This window comes from Mirounga angustirostris, unplaced genomic scaffold, assembly GCF_029215605.1.
Source record: "Mirounga angustirostris isolate CCGP_5_RB_7025 unplaced genomic scaffold, mMirAng1.0.hap1 SCAF_7, whole genome shotgun sequence".
Taxonomy (NCBI): domain Eukaryota; kingdom Metazoa; phylum Chordata; class Mammalia; order Carnivora; family Phocidae; genus Mirounga; species Mirounga angustirostris.
This window is the reverse complement of record NW_026991715.1, coordinates 112,137,496-112,149,316: the sequence shown is the minus strand read 5'-3', so window position 1 is coordinate 112,149,316 and position 11,821 is coordinate 112,137,496. Positions and strand designations below refer to the sequence as shown.

Here is an 11,821-nt window from a genome sequence, read left to right as displayed (position 1 = left end):
CTCTGAGTTGTGATTTTTGTTCCCATTTAAGTAATACAAGGCTGGAGTAGTTCTGGTAAACTAAGATGGTTTTTGCTGGTAATGGAGGGATTGAACCTGGACACAGTAGGGAGGTTTGGTGAGCGTAATAGAAAGAAAATTAAACCAGATATAAATTCTGGTTCCAAAGAAGAGTCGGCTTGTGATTCTCTCTCCGATGCAAGATGGGCGGGGGGCGGGGGGGGGGGGGGAGGAGTACAGAATGAGAGCTTCAGAAAATTTCACTTCAAAAGCCATCAGAGGTGGGACGCCTAGTGGCTCAGTTGGTTAAGCATCTGCCTTTGGCTCATGTCATGATCCCTGGGTCCTGGGATGAGCCCCGCATCAGGCTCCTTGCTCAGCAGGGAGCCTGCTTCTCCCTCTGCCTGTGGCTCCCCCTGCTTGTGTTCTCTCTCTCTCTCTCTCTGACAAATAAATAAATAAAACCTTTAACAAAAAAAGTCATCAGAGGTGATTTTATATCCATGAAAGACAATCTCTTTGAGAAATTTTTCAATTATTTTCTGCCCAAATTCAGAGTATTTTTAAATTGAATTTATGATTAAATAGGACACAATAAGCTAATGTTTGCCTCTTTTCATGTTCAAAATACTACTGATATGAAATAAGAAATTTAAAATAGGAATAAATCTTTAGAAGGGAAAGAGAACAGAAAAAGTGTCCCATAGAGATTACAAATTTCATATGAAGATACTATGAACTACTTTATGACAATATATTTGACAACTTGGATGAAATTTACTAATAACTAGAAAACACAATTTGCCAAAACTGCTCCATGAAGAAACAGAAAATCTGAACAGATCTATTTATTAAATAATTGAGGGGCGCTGGGATGGCTCAGTCAGTTAAGTGTCAGTCTTTGGCTCAGGTCATGATCCCAGGGTCCTGAGATGGAGCCCCGCATTGAGCCCTGCATCAGCCTCCCTGCTCATCAGGGAGTCTGCTTCTTCCTCTCCCTCTGCCCCTCCTCCTGCTCATGCTCTCTCTCTCGCTCTCGCTCTCTCTCAAATAAATAAGTAAAATAAAATCTTTTAAAAAATAAAGTAATTGAATAGAATAAAAACCATCCCATAAAGAAAGCTATAGATCCAGATGACTTTCATGAGGAATTCTAAACATTTAAGGAAGAAATAAAAATTCCCACAAATTCTTCCAGAGAGCAGAAAAAGATGGTATACTCCCCGCCTCATTTTATAAAGACTGCATAACTTTGATGCCCAAACCTGGTAAGGACATTATAAGAAATGAAAATTATATTATACCATGTTAGCAAATAGAGTCCCTTACTTTCTTTCTTTCTATCTATCTATCTATCATCTATCTATCATCTATCTATCTATCTATCTATCTATCTATCTATCTATCTATATCTATCTATCTTTACATCTAACCATCCATCTTTCTATCTATCCATCTTATCTCATCTTGCCTATTCTATCTAATGGTATATCACAACTGTATTAACTTTGTTTTCAGAATGCAATGTTGATTAACTTTTGAAAACAAATTATTGAAAACCACCACACTGTAAGACACAAAGGAGAAAAAGCATATGATAATCTCAATATGTACAGAAAGTACATTTGAGAAGAACTCTGAGTGCACGTATTTATTTGGAAGACGAGCCCAGAAAACACAAGTGAGAAAAGCGGGCCAGTGAGACAAGGCTGGAAGGAAAGCCAAGAGGAGTGCACTAGTGAGCGGGTTGCTCTGCGAAATTGGACAAGCTCACCAGGACTCTAAACAATCGGGAGAAAAATGCCTCAGAATCACACTAGCAGAGGACAGGGGGTGCTAGGCCATTTATCTACTGACTGTCCTTCCCTGCACTTCAGGGATGCTCCTCCCAGCAGCTGAGCAAGCTCCCAGGGTGCTTGAGAAAGCTCTCAGGCAGAAGAAAGAGATCCAGGCTCTTGAGGTGGAAAAGCTTCCAGGGAAAATATCTATTGTGGTTATTGCTAAACTCATGAGGGCCAAGTGGATATAGGGCAGGGCATCAAAAACCCACGCTACAGAATCCAAGAAGATAATGTAAGAGACAAGAAAAAGTCATGCACAAAAATTTCCTTGTCAAACACATACAAATGTCAAGCGAAATTATTGGAAAACATTGATTTGAAAGGTGGCAGGAAGTAGCAGATGCAGCTCCTACTTTTTTGGTCAGATATGGAAATATATTAGCTTTAGAAATCATTTTTATTGTTAATAAAACAGTGGTTAAGATGGACACAAAGCATATTGTATAAACAGTACTACTATTTTTTGCCTGTGATTTTTAAAAACTAATTCTCACAACAGCCCAAATTGCTATGATTGCTATTATCTTCCCATTTTACAGTTAAGAAAATGGAATTTATAAAGGTTCAGAAACATGCCTAGGTTACACCTAGTAAGTAGTGGAACTAGGAAATGCTCACACACAGCCTGACTCCAGAACTAGTGCTTTTATCCACAAAGCTATACTATGGTTTAATGTTAAAAAATTAAAACCACACGGGCGCCTGGGTGGCTCAGTTGGTTAAGCGACTGCCTTCGGCTCAGGTCATGATCCTGGAGTCCCAGGATCGAGTCCCGCATTGGGCTCCCTGCTCGGCAGGGAGTCTGCTTCTCCCTCTCCCGCTCCCCCCTCTTGTGCTCTTTCTCTCTCATTCTCTCTCTCAAATAAATAAAATCTTAAAAAAAAAAATTAAAACCACACAACAGCTAAGTGAAATAGAAAACAAATATTAAGATAATAGAACTAAACCAAAATACACCATTGATTCCACTGAGTGTAAACAGATATTCTAATTAGAAGTCAAGAGTGTTAGGGGTGCCTGGGTGGCTCAGTTGGTTAAGCGTCTGACTTTTCATTTTGGCTCAGGTCATGATCTGATGGGTCTGATCTCAGGGTCGTGAGATCAAGTCCCACATCAGGCTCCACACTGGATGTGATGCCTCCTTAAGATTTTTGCTCTCTCTCTCCCCCTCTGCCCCTCCCTCCCGTTCAGGCTTTCTCTCTCTTTCTCTCTAAAAAAAGAAAAAGAAAAAGAAATCAAGAGTGTTAGACTAGATAAAATACTGAACTACACGCATGTAGTTTAAATTTGACACCAAAAGCAAAGGCAACACAAGCAAAAATAAACAAGCTGGACTACATCACCCAAAAAGCTTCTGCACAGCAAAGGAGACCACCAGCAAAACGAAAAAGCCATCTACTGACTGGGAGAAAATACTTGCATGTCATATATCTGATAAAGAATTAATATCCTATTCACTCTTTGTCCTTCTCTCAGGAAACTTTTATCCATGGTTTCTAGTGTGACCTTACAGAAAATTCTGTGTATGCACTGGTTCACCTAATTTACATCATAGGAAGCAGCAGAGTGCAGGGGGAACATAGATTCTGGAATGAAATTGCCTAACTTGGAATCCTGACACTGCTATTAATTGTGTGACCTTTGGTAAGTACTAATCCCCTCTGGGCCTCTGTTCCTGTGGTAGACAGGCTCTAAAATGGCCCCCTATGATCACTACCTCCTGCTCTTCACAGATTATATAATCCCATCCTTTTTATGTAACTTGCTTCTAACCAATAGAAGCAATGATGAGGAGATTATCACTTCCATGACTTTTATCTTGCTGGAAAACTCTCTCTCGCTCGCTCCCTCTGGCTTTGATGAAGAGAGTTGACATGTTGGAGAAGCTCATGTGGCCAGTAACTGAGGGTGGCAGCCAGCCAATAGCCAGCAAGGGACAGAGGCCCACAGTCCAACAGCCCTGAAGGAACTAAATCCAACAACCACGTATATGAGCTTGGAAGCAGATCCTTCCCCAGTCAAATCTTCAGATGAGTCCTTGAACTGGATAACATCTTGACTGTAGCCCTGTGAGAGACTGTGAGCCATGCCCAGATTCCTGATCCCCTAAACTGGGAAGTAATAAATGGGATAGCTGGGAAGTTTTGGTAATTTGCTATGTAGCAATAGATTACTAACACATTTCCCTCTTTTGTAAAAAGGAGGCAGCAGTAGTCACCTGCCTCATAAACTTGTTATAAAGATTAAAGGGTATTTTAGAGGATTTTAAAGGATATAGAACAGTGATTAGAACATAGCAAGCATTATGTGCTTGTTAAATAATTTATATTGACACCAAAAAGAGAAAATAAAAATGTGATTTTTTTTTTCTCCATCCAATTCCATGGATTTTCTGAATTCTACCCACAAACTCCCAAGGGCTCCATGGTCCCCCAGGGTAAAAATTCTTATGTCTAGAACAAATGGAGGACATTAGGTGAATGCTTCCTTTCTTGTTCTCTCCAAATTGTTTCTGCCCACCCCATCCTTTCCCCCTCTATCAGAGAAGAAAAGTCCTCTTTAGACCTCACTTTCTCTCTGTTCTAGTTCCCAGGCCATCCCACTTCCCTGGGGACTTTGTGCATTTGAGCATTCCCTCATTTCTGTTATATAGCTGTGTTCCAAGATATAGAGCCATCAAAAGCTTTGCACAAAACAGATACCCAACAGTTTGTGTGTGAGCATCATGGAGACACAAGCACTAAAGGTGAGCTGAGGGGCGATGGCGGGGGCATCACCACCAGAAACAACCAGCATTACTGAACAATAGTGAGGTGGCCTCATCCGGGGAAGAAAGGAAAACAAGGTGGTCTAGAACCCTGGGAGGTAAACCCTGCAACAAGATAACCTATTTTCACTGGTGGATGCCTGCACCTACCTTTGCACTGGCCCACGCTGACTCTGAGGTGACAGTGGTAAATAGAAAGGGCAGAGAGTGAATATGGAAAACATTCCTTGTGCAACCATAATTTCAGAGTCAGCCAGGACACCAGCAAATCAAACACTTTAAACTTTGAAGGAGAGAGGGGAAATACGAAAATGACTGTGAGTAATTACCTAAATGTAAGCCATTTGAATAAAAGTGGTTGGCATCTGGATGATACTGCGTTACGTCAGCCTGGGGTCACTATGACTTTGGCATTGCCCAAATGGAGGCCATTTATTCAGCCTTTGTATAATCATAACTTTTTTGCTGTACTTGGTGTGGCTGATCACTTCCTCCATCTAGAAACTCCTTCTAGGCTCCATGACAATGTGCACTCCCAGTTTCCCTCACACTTCCTTGACTCTTCCTTCTCTGTCTCCTTCCTGGGTTCCATTTCTTCTCCCATCTCTGGTGAACTCATCCATCTGTGGTTTCACCTCTCTCTGTGCTGAGGACTTTCCAATTTCTACCACCAACCCAGCTTCTCCTTAGAGCTTCAGAATCATCTGCACAGTTGACCACCTCCATGCAATGCCTCTTAGCTGCCACCAACTCAACATGTCCTCTCCTGAACTTGGCCATTGCCCCACAAGCCTACTCTTCCACATTGTTTGTCTTGGTTGGTAGTAATACCATCTTCCAAGAGCCCAAGCTCTATGATCCATATTTTCATTACCCCATCTCATCCATACCATGTCTTGTTGATTTAATCCCTTCATGATTCCTGAATCTAGCATCTCAAATCAGGTCACCATCTCTTGTCCAGACTGTTGGAAAAGCCTCCTAACTGGTCAGATTCCTCAGATGTCCATCTTCAAGTCATCTTCCAAGAAGCTTTTGGAACCCTTTTCCTAAAACCTAAATGTCATTTGTCACAGCCTTGCTTTAAAATTTTTTCATGGTACCCTCTTGCCTTTAAAAGCCCTCTGTGGCTTGACACCTGCTAACTCCATCCTCAGCACATCCTCCAGCCTATGAACGATGGTAACTTCTAGGAACAGTGCACAACTTTAGCTTTTCCCTCTGATTATACTTTATGTTTTAGATCCTGATGGATTCTTAGCTAAACATTTATAATACACATCTCCAACATACCACAATTATTATTATATTATACTCATGGCAGTTTAAAAACCATACAAAAATACTCTTCCATTTACCCATCCTTGCCTTGGTGCCTATCTTCTCACCCATTTTACTTCTACATATGTCATAAAACCCACAAACATAATCTTATTTTCACTTTAAGCAGTCAATCATCTTCTGAAGATACTTAAATATTAAGGATAAAAGTCTTACATTTGTCTCTATATTTATCATTTTTCAGATTTCCACCTGCTATAGCTTCCTTGTAATTACAGGACTTCCTTGAACATTTATAGTGCAGCTCTGTTGGTAATGAATTCCTTCACCTTTTGTAGGTGAAAGTAGTAAGTGATGAATAAGGTGAATAAGTACTTTACTTTTGCTTCTAAAATTTATTTCTGATGGGTAAATTGTAGATTGACAGTTAAAAAAATTCTTTTTAATGCTTTAAAAAAAGTTACTCTCTTCTACTGCATTTGTCTCTCTGACAAGTCTGCTGTAATTCTTATTAATGTATCTTTTTTCTTTCTGTTTTTTATATTTTCCCTTTTATCACTGGGTTTAAGCAATTTGATTATGGTGTGACTTTGTATAGTTTTATGATTCTTTTTTTTTTTTAAAGATTTTATTTATTATTTATTTGAGACAGAGAGAATGAGAGACAGAGAGCATGAGAGGGAGGAGAGTCAGAGGGAGAAGCAGACTCCCTGCCGAGCAGGGAGCCCGATGCGGGACTCGATCCAGGGACTCCAGGATCATGACCTGAGCCGAAGGCAGTCGCTTAACCAACTGAGCCACCCAGGCGCCCCTAGTTTTATGATTCTTATGCCTTGGGTTCACTGAGCTTCTTAGATCTGTTGAGTTTGTACTATTCATCAAATTTGGGAAATTTTAAGCCAGAATTTTTTCACAAAAAAATTTTAGCACTATCTCGATACAATGCACAGTAGTTAATCTACAAGAAAGTCAAAGGTGGATGGGTAATGCTCATGAGTACAATGTAATTAATTTGCACACTTAAGTTGTATCACTCAGACTGATGCAACAATGGGTGATTTATTACTATGAACTGTAAATTATGATTACTAAGGTCAGGGCTCAGGACAGTGACAGCGACTCAAGTGGCAGTGACTAAAGAAGGCAGATAATCTATGCTGTATTCATTTGATATTAAAATGAGTGTTCTTTCAGTTCTATTTTTGAGGGCTGCTGTTTTGGCTTTAGAGTTTTCCTCCAACCTTCTGCACCCATTACAGAAAACTGGGAGTTTCTGTATCATGAAAAGGGGTTCCCTGGGACACATAACTTTCACCACTAAACTGGTCTAGTCCCAAACAAATCCAAATGATTTATTACCCTGGGTCAACATGGTAGAAACTCATTGTACCAAAATGTCTGTAATTTTCCTTTAGTTTAAAAAAAAAAAAAGCATATTACACAGATTGATGAAGAATAAGAAGACAAATTCCTGATCTTCAAACTAAGGTCAACTGTGATGAAAGCAGTTTTAATAAAGACCATGGAACTTCAGAAGACACAGAGAAGGAAGGGATGGAAAAAAATTTGGCACACAAGTATGAAAAATTACTATATGTCTGCCACTATAATTAGGAAAGAAAATGGACCATACGCTGTGAATTCTAGGAAGTGGTCTCAGTGAATTCCATAGAGAAATTATTTTGGCCATGTCTTAAAAGTTATGAGATTGTGAATACAGGTCAAAATGGTGACACTGTTCATGAGGAACAGATGGTTAGGTCATAAATTATATGTGATGTGTATCCAACTGAGTATGAAGTTGGCTTTTTCATATTGACCCCAGGCTGTGATACCAGAGATGGCTATAGAGGAGAGGGAGGTGAGAAGAGGAAAGACAAAGAGGGCAGGAGGGAAGGCTGGTTGCTTAATTGTTTAAAAACTAACTTTTATATGCCCTGGGAGAGCAAAAACTTCATTTGACTTGCTTTATTGCAATATTTGCTTTATTGCAGTGGTCTGGAACTGAACCTGCAAGATCTCTGAGGTATGCTTGTATTGTACTTTTGGCTTGTTGAACTCCACTTTTTATTTTCTATAGTATTTAAAAGAAAAGGCATAAAAATAATAAATTTATATGAACAGGTTCACAATATATAAAGTTTAATTTATAGTTATAAAGAAGTAGAGTTTTTGGATATGACTGAAAGTAAATTGGTATCAAGGCAAAATAGATTGTTATAACTTTAAGATGTTTTATGTAATCCCCATGGTAACCACAAAAAAGTATCTATAAAATATACACCAAAGGAAGTGAGAAGGGAATAAAAACACATAAATACAAAAAATTAACTAAATACACAGAAAAGTAGTCATGAAGTGAGGTACAAAAACTACAAGACATAGAAAATGACAAGATGGCAGAAGAAAGTCCTATCTTACCAGCAATTACTTTAAATGTAAATGGATTAAAATCCACAATCAAAAGGTAGAGATTGACAAAAATGAATTAAAAAATGATCCAACTATATGCTGTCTACGGGACTCACTTTAGACCTAAGGACACCATAGTGTGTAAGTAAAAGGATGGGAAAAAGATATCCATGCAAATAACTAAAAGAGAGCAGGGTGGCTATACTAATATCAGATAAAATAGACTTTAAGTCAGAAACTATTATAAGAGACAAAGAAGGACATTCTATATTGATAAAAGGATCAATTCACCAAGAAGATATAACAATTATACACATATATATACCAAACATGTCTCCAAACTGGATGAAGCAAACACTGTTAGAATTGGAGACAGAAATAGACAGATCTACAACAATAGTAGGACACTTCAATACCCCACTTTCAATAATGTATGAAACAACCAGACAGGATATAAATAAGGAAATAGAGGACTTGAACATCACCAAAGGACCAAATATACCTAACAGACACATACAGAACATTCCTCCCAACAACAACAGAAAATATTTTTCTTAAGTGCACATGGAACATTTTTCAGGATAGGCAATATATTAGACAACAAAACAATCGTTAATAAATTTTAAAAGACTAAAATCACACAAAGTATCTTTCCAATCACAATGGAATGAAAATAAAAATAGCAGAAGAGAAACCAAAAAATTCACAAGTATGTGGAAATTAAACACCACACTTTTAAACAACTAACAGGTCAAAGAAATTGCAAGGGATATTAGAAAATATTTTGAGACAAATGAAAACAAAACACATGCTAAAATTTATAGAATACAATAAAAGCCATACTAAAGAAACAATTTATAGCTGTAAACCCTTATGTTAAAAAAGAAAGATTTCAATTTAACAACCTAAATGTACACCTTAAAGAGCTAGAAAAAGAAGAACAATGTAAACTCAAAGCTAGCAGAAAGAAGAAAATAATAAAGATCGGAGAATGATGTAGTACGTTTGGTAAGGCTGCCTAACAAGTACAGGACAGGAACTCAGTATCATTTTCCTTTCTGTTAGAAACTCAACAATATGCGTTCCATTTTAAAAACACTTCTCCAGGCAATGAGATATAATTATAGACACTAACCTGAAACAGAAATAGTTGTCCCCTTTTTCCGGTTGAGCCTGGAGTTGAGGATGGAACAGAGAGCACAGTCTTTTGAGTTCAGTTACCAGGATGAAAGATTCATTGGAGAATGAGCTTTTCCCATTTGTGCTGTCACCTTTAGAGTGTGGCTTTAAGCTTTCCAGCTTGCCTCAGGCTCTGGGTACCACCCTGCAGCTTTACACACCAGATGGACCACTTTGGCATCACTGTTCTCGATGAGAATATGTGAGGAATTTTCTATTCCTATAAAATGAGAGGGGACAAGCAGTTCAACTAAGAAATCAAGTGTTTTGATTCTCATTGAGTGTTTTGAATATGATGAACCAAACAGAAGGACTGTGATCTCCTGTACAACCTAGGGAGAAAACAATGATTTTATGAATAACTTTATCAAAATTAATGATTGCCCCCCAAGGAATCAAATGTAGCAGAAAAAGACAAGAACCAGAAAATTTGAAGACCTAAAATAATTGAAAATTTTGGAGAAAATAAGATAATAATGAGAAGCTGAGCATAAGAATTTAAAAAAAAATGGATGGGTACACATTGGGTCCGTTAAAACAGAATTAACAACTACAGAAAAAAAAAAGAATTTATGGCAGTTTCAGAAGCACACTAAAAGCTGGTTGAATGGCACAATTCTGATGAGAAGTTCTTACACTCTACCCACAGAGGTCAAATTGTCAAAGCAGAGCCCTAGAAAGAATGCACTTTACTTAATAGTGGGTCATCCTTGTGCAGGGGCCATGCTAATCTTCTCTGTGTTATTCCAATTTTAGCATATGTGCTGCCAAAGCGAGCACTGTACTTAACAGCAAATTTTACTAATAATCAGTGAAGGATACAAGCAAAACGCAAGCACAAAGATAGCAACATCTATCTCTGGAAGGGTCCGAACTATCATCTGTACCTCCAAAACAATAGATTTTTCCACTGGGATATATTTTGTTTTCGGGCAAAGAGATGAGTGTTCACTGTGTGTGTTGTACATGTGTTGTACAGCTTGTCCTAGGAAGCTATTTAAGTTCAGAGCCTCTTCGTTTTTACATTCCATCAGTTACACAGGGAACTTACCTGACTAACTTCTGTCCTCTAAATTGTACCCCTAATCCATGAATTCCAGATTAGTTCATAGTAAGCAATGCAAAAATTCCACTAAAAACATTCTTAGATGAGAACTTCTTTGGTTATCTTCCTACTTGTAAATTCCATCAGAGTGTTTACATGGAAGAGGGAGTTACAGAGCCGTTGTTAATTCTTTTCTTTTTGCAGGGACCTGCATCAGTAGCAGTGCAGATCATGGCAGGGAGTACTGAGAGTGAATTAGCATATGCCAGATCATCCTGCACTCCCCAGACACCTTACTGTACATTGTGAAATGTGGCTTCTCTTAAGGCACTGGTGGAAGACAATGACACATTTCTGAGCATGCATGAAAGGGACACTGGGCTCCAATGAGAATGCTTCTGACCCTCACCTCTCTTAGCCATCCTCTGGGCTCATAATTCTTCATAGTCTAGAACTTCTTTTTATATATTTTCCAGCTTTCTGTCTCTGTGCACAGTGAGGATCCATGGGGCATGCAATATAAAGCAGGGAGCAAGGCTAAAGGCAGCAGGCATGACAGATGGAATGAATATACTTAGAGTAAATTACAAATAGAAATGGTACATTGATCAGTTTGCATCTGATGAAGTTCAAGCATGTTTCAATATATGCAGTACATCAGACTTCAGTAAGGTAGAATAGCGTGAGCAATGGAGGTGAATTAGAAGAAGGATTCAGAAATACACAGATGTTCCAATGGCTCTTGAGATTCAAATTTCCAAACTTGGATTTTGTATATTATCTTCTCAAAAGAACAAAACAATAAGCTCAATCATATCCATAAATTTTATATGTTATAAAGTTGGTGATTAGTATTAGCCTAAAAAAGATGAAATATTCAATAATTAGACTTGAAACTTGAGACTACTTGATAGCCCTATGGGGGAAAATAAATTTCACTTCTATTACATACTTTACTGTAGAATAACTTCAAATAGATCAAAGATTTAAGTGTTAAGATTAAATCAAAATGTACTAAAGAACATAAGAGTTATTTGGGGTGCCTGGGTGGCTCGGTCATTAAGCATCTGCCTTCGGCTCAGGTCATGATCCCAGGGTCCTGGGGTTGGGCCCCGCGTTGGGCTCCCTGCTCCTCGGGAGGCCTGCTTCTCCCTCTCCCACTCCCCCTGCTTGTGTTCCCTCTCTTGCTGTGTCTCTCTCTCTGTCAAATAAATAAATAAAACCTTAAAAAAAAAAAAAGAAGGTAAGAGTTATTTAAAAATCTTTGTGTGAGAAAGGCATTTAAAAGTCTAATGA

The 11,821-nt window shown here is 38.5% G+C and overlaps 1 non-coding gene across 1 annotated transcript; it reads right to left on the bottom strand.

Moving 5' to 3' along the window:
• Positions 1-10,153: 10,153 nt before the first annotated feature.
• On the bottom strand, positions 10,154-10,260 carry LOC123836365 (U6 spliceosomal RNA). Its single transcript, XR_006788951.1, has one exon. It is a non-coding gene; the product is annotated as a U6 spliceosomal RNA (small nuclear RNA).
• Between the last annotated feature and the right edge of the window lie 1,561 nt (positions 10,261-11,821).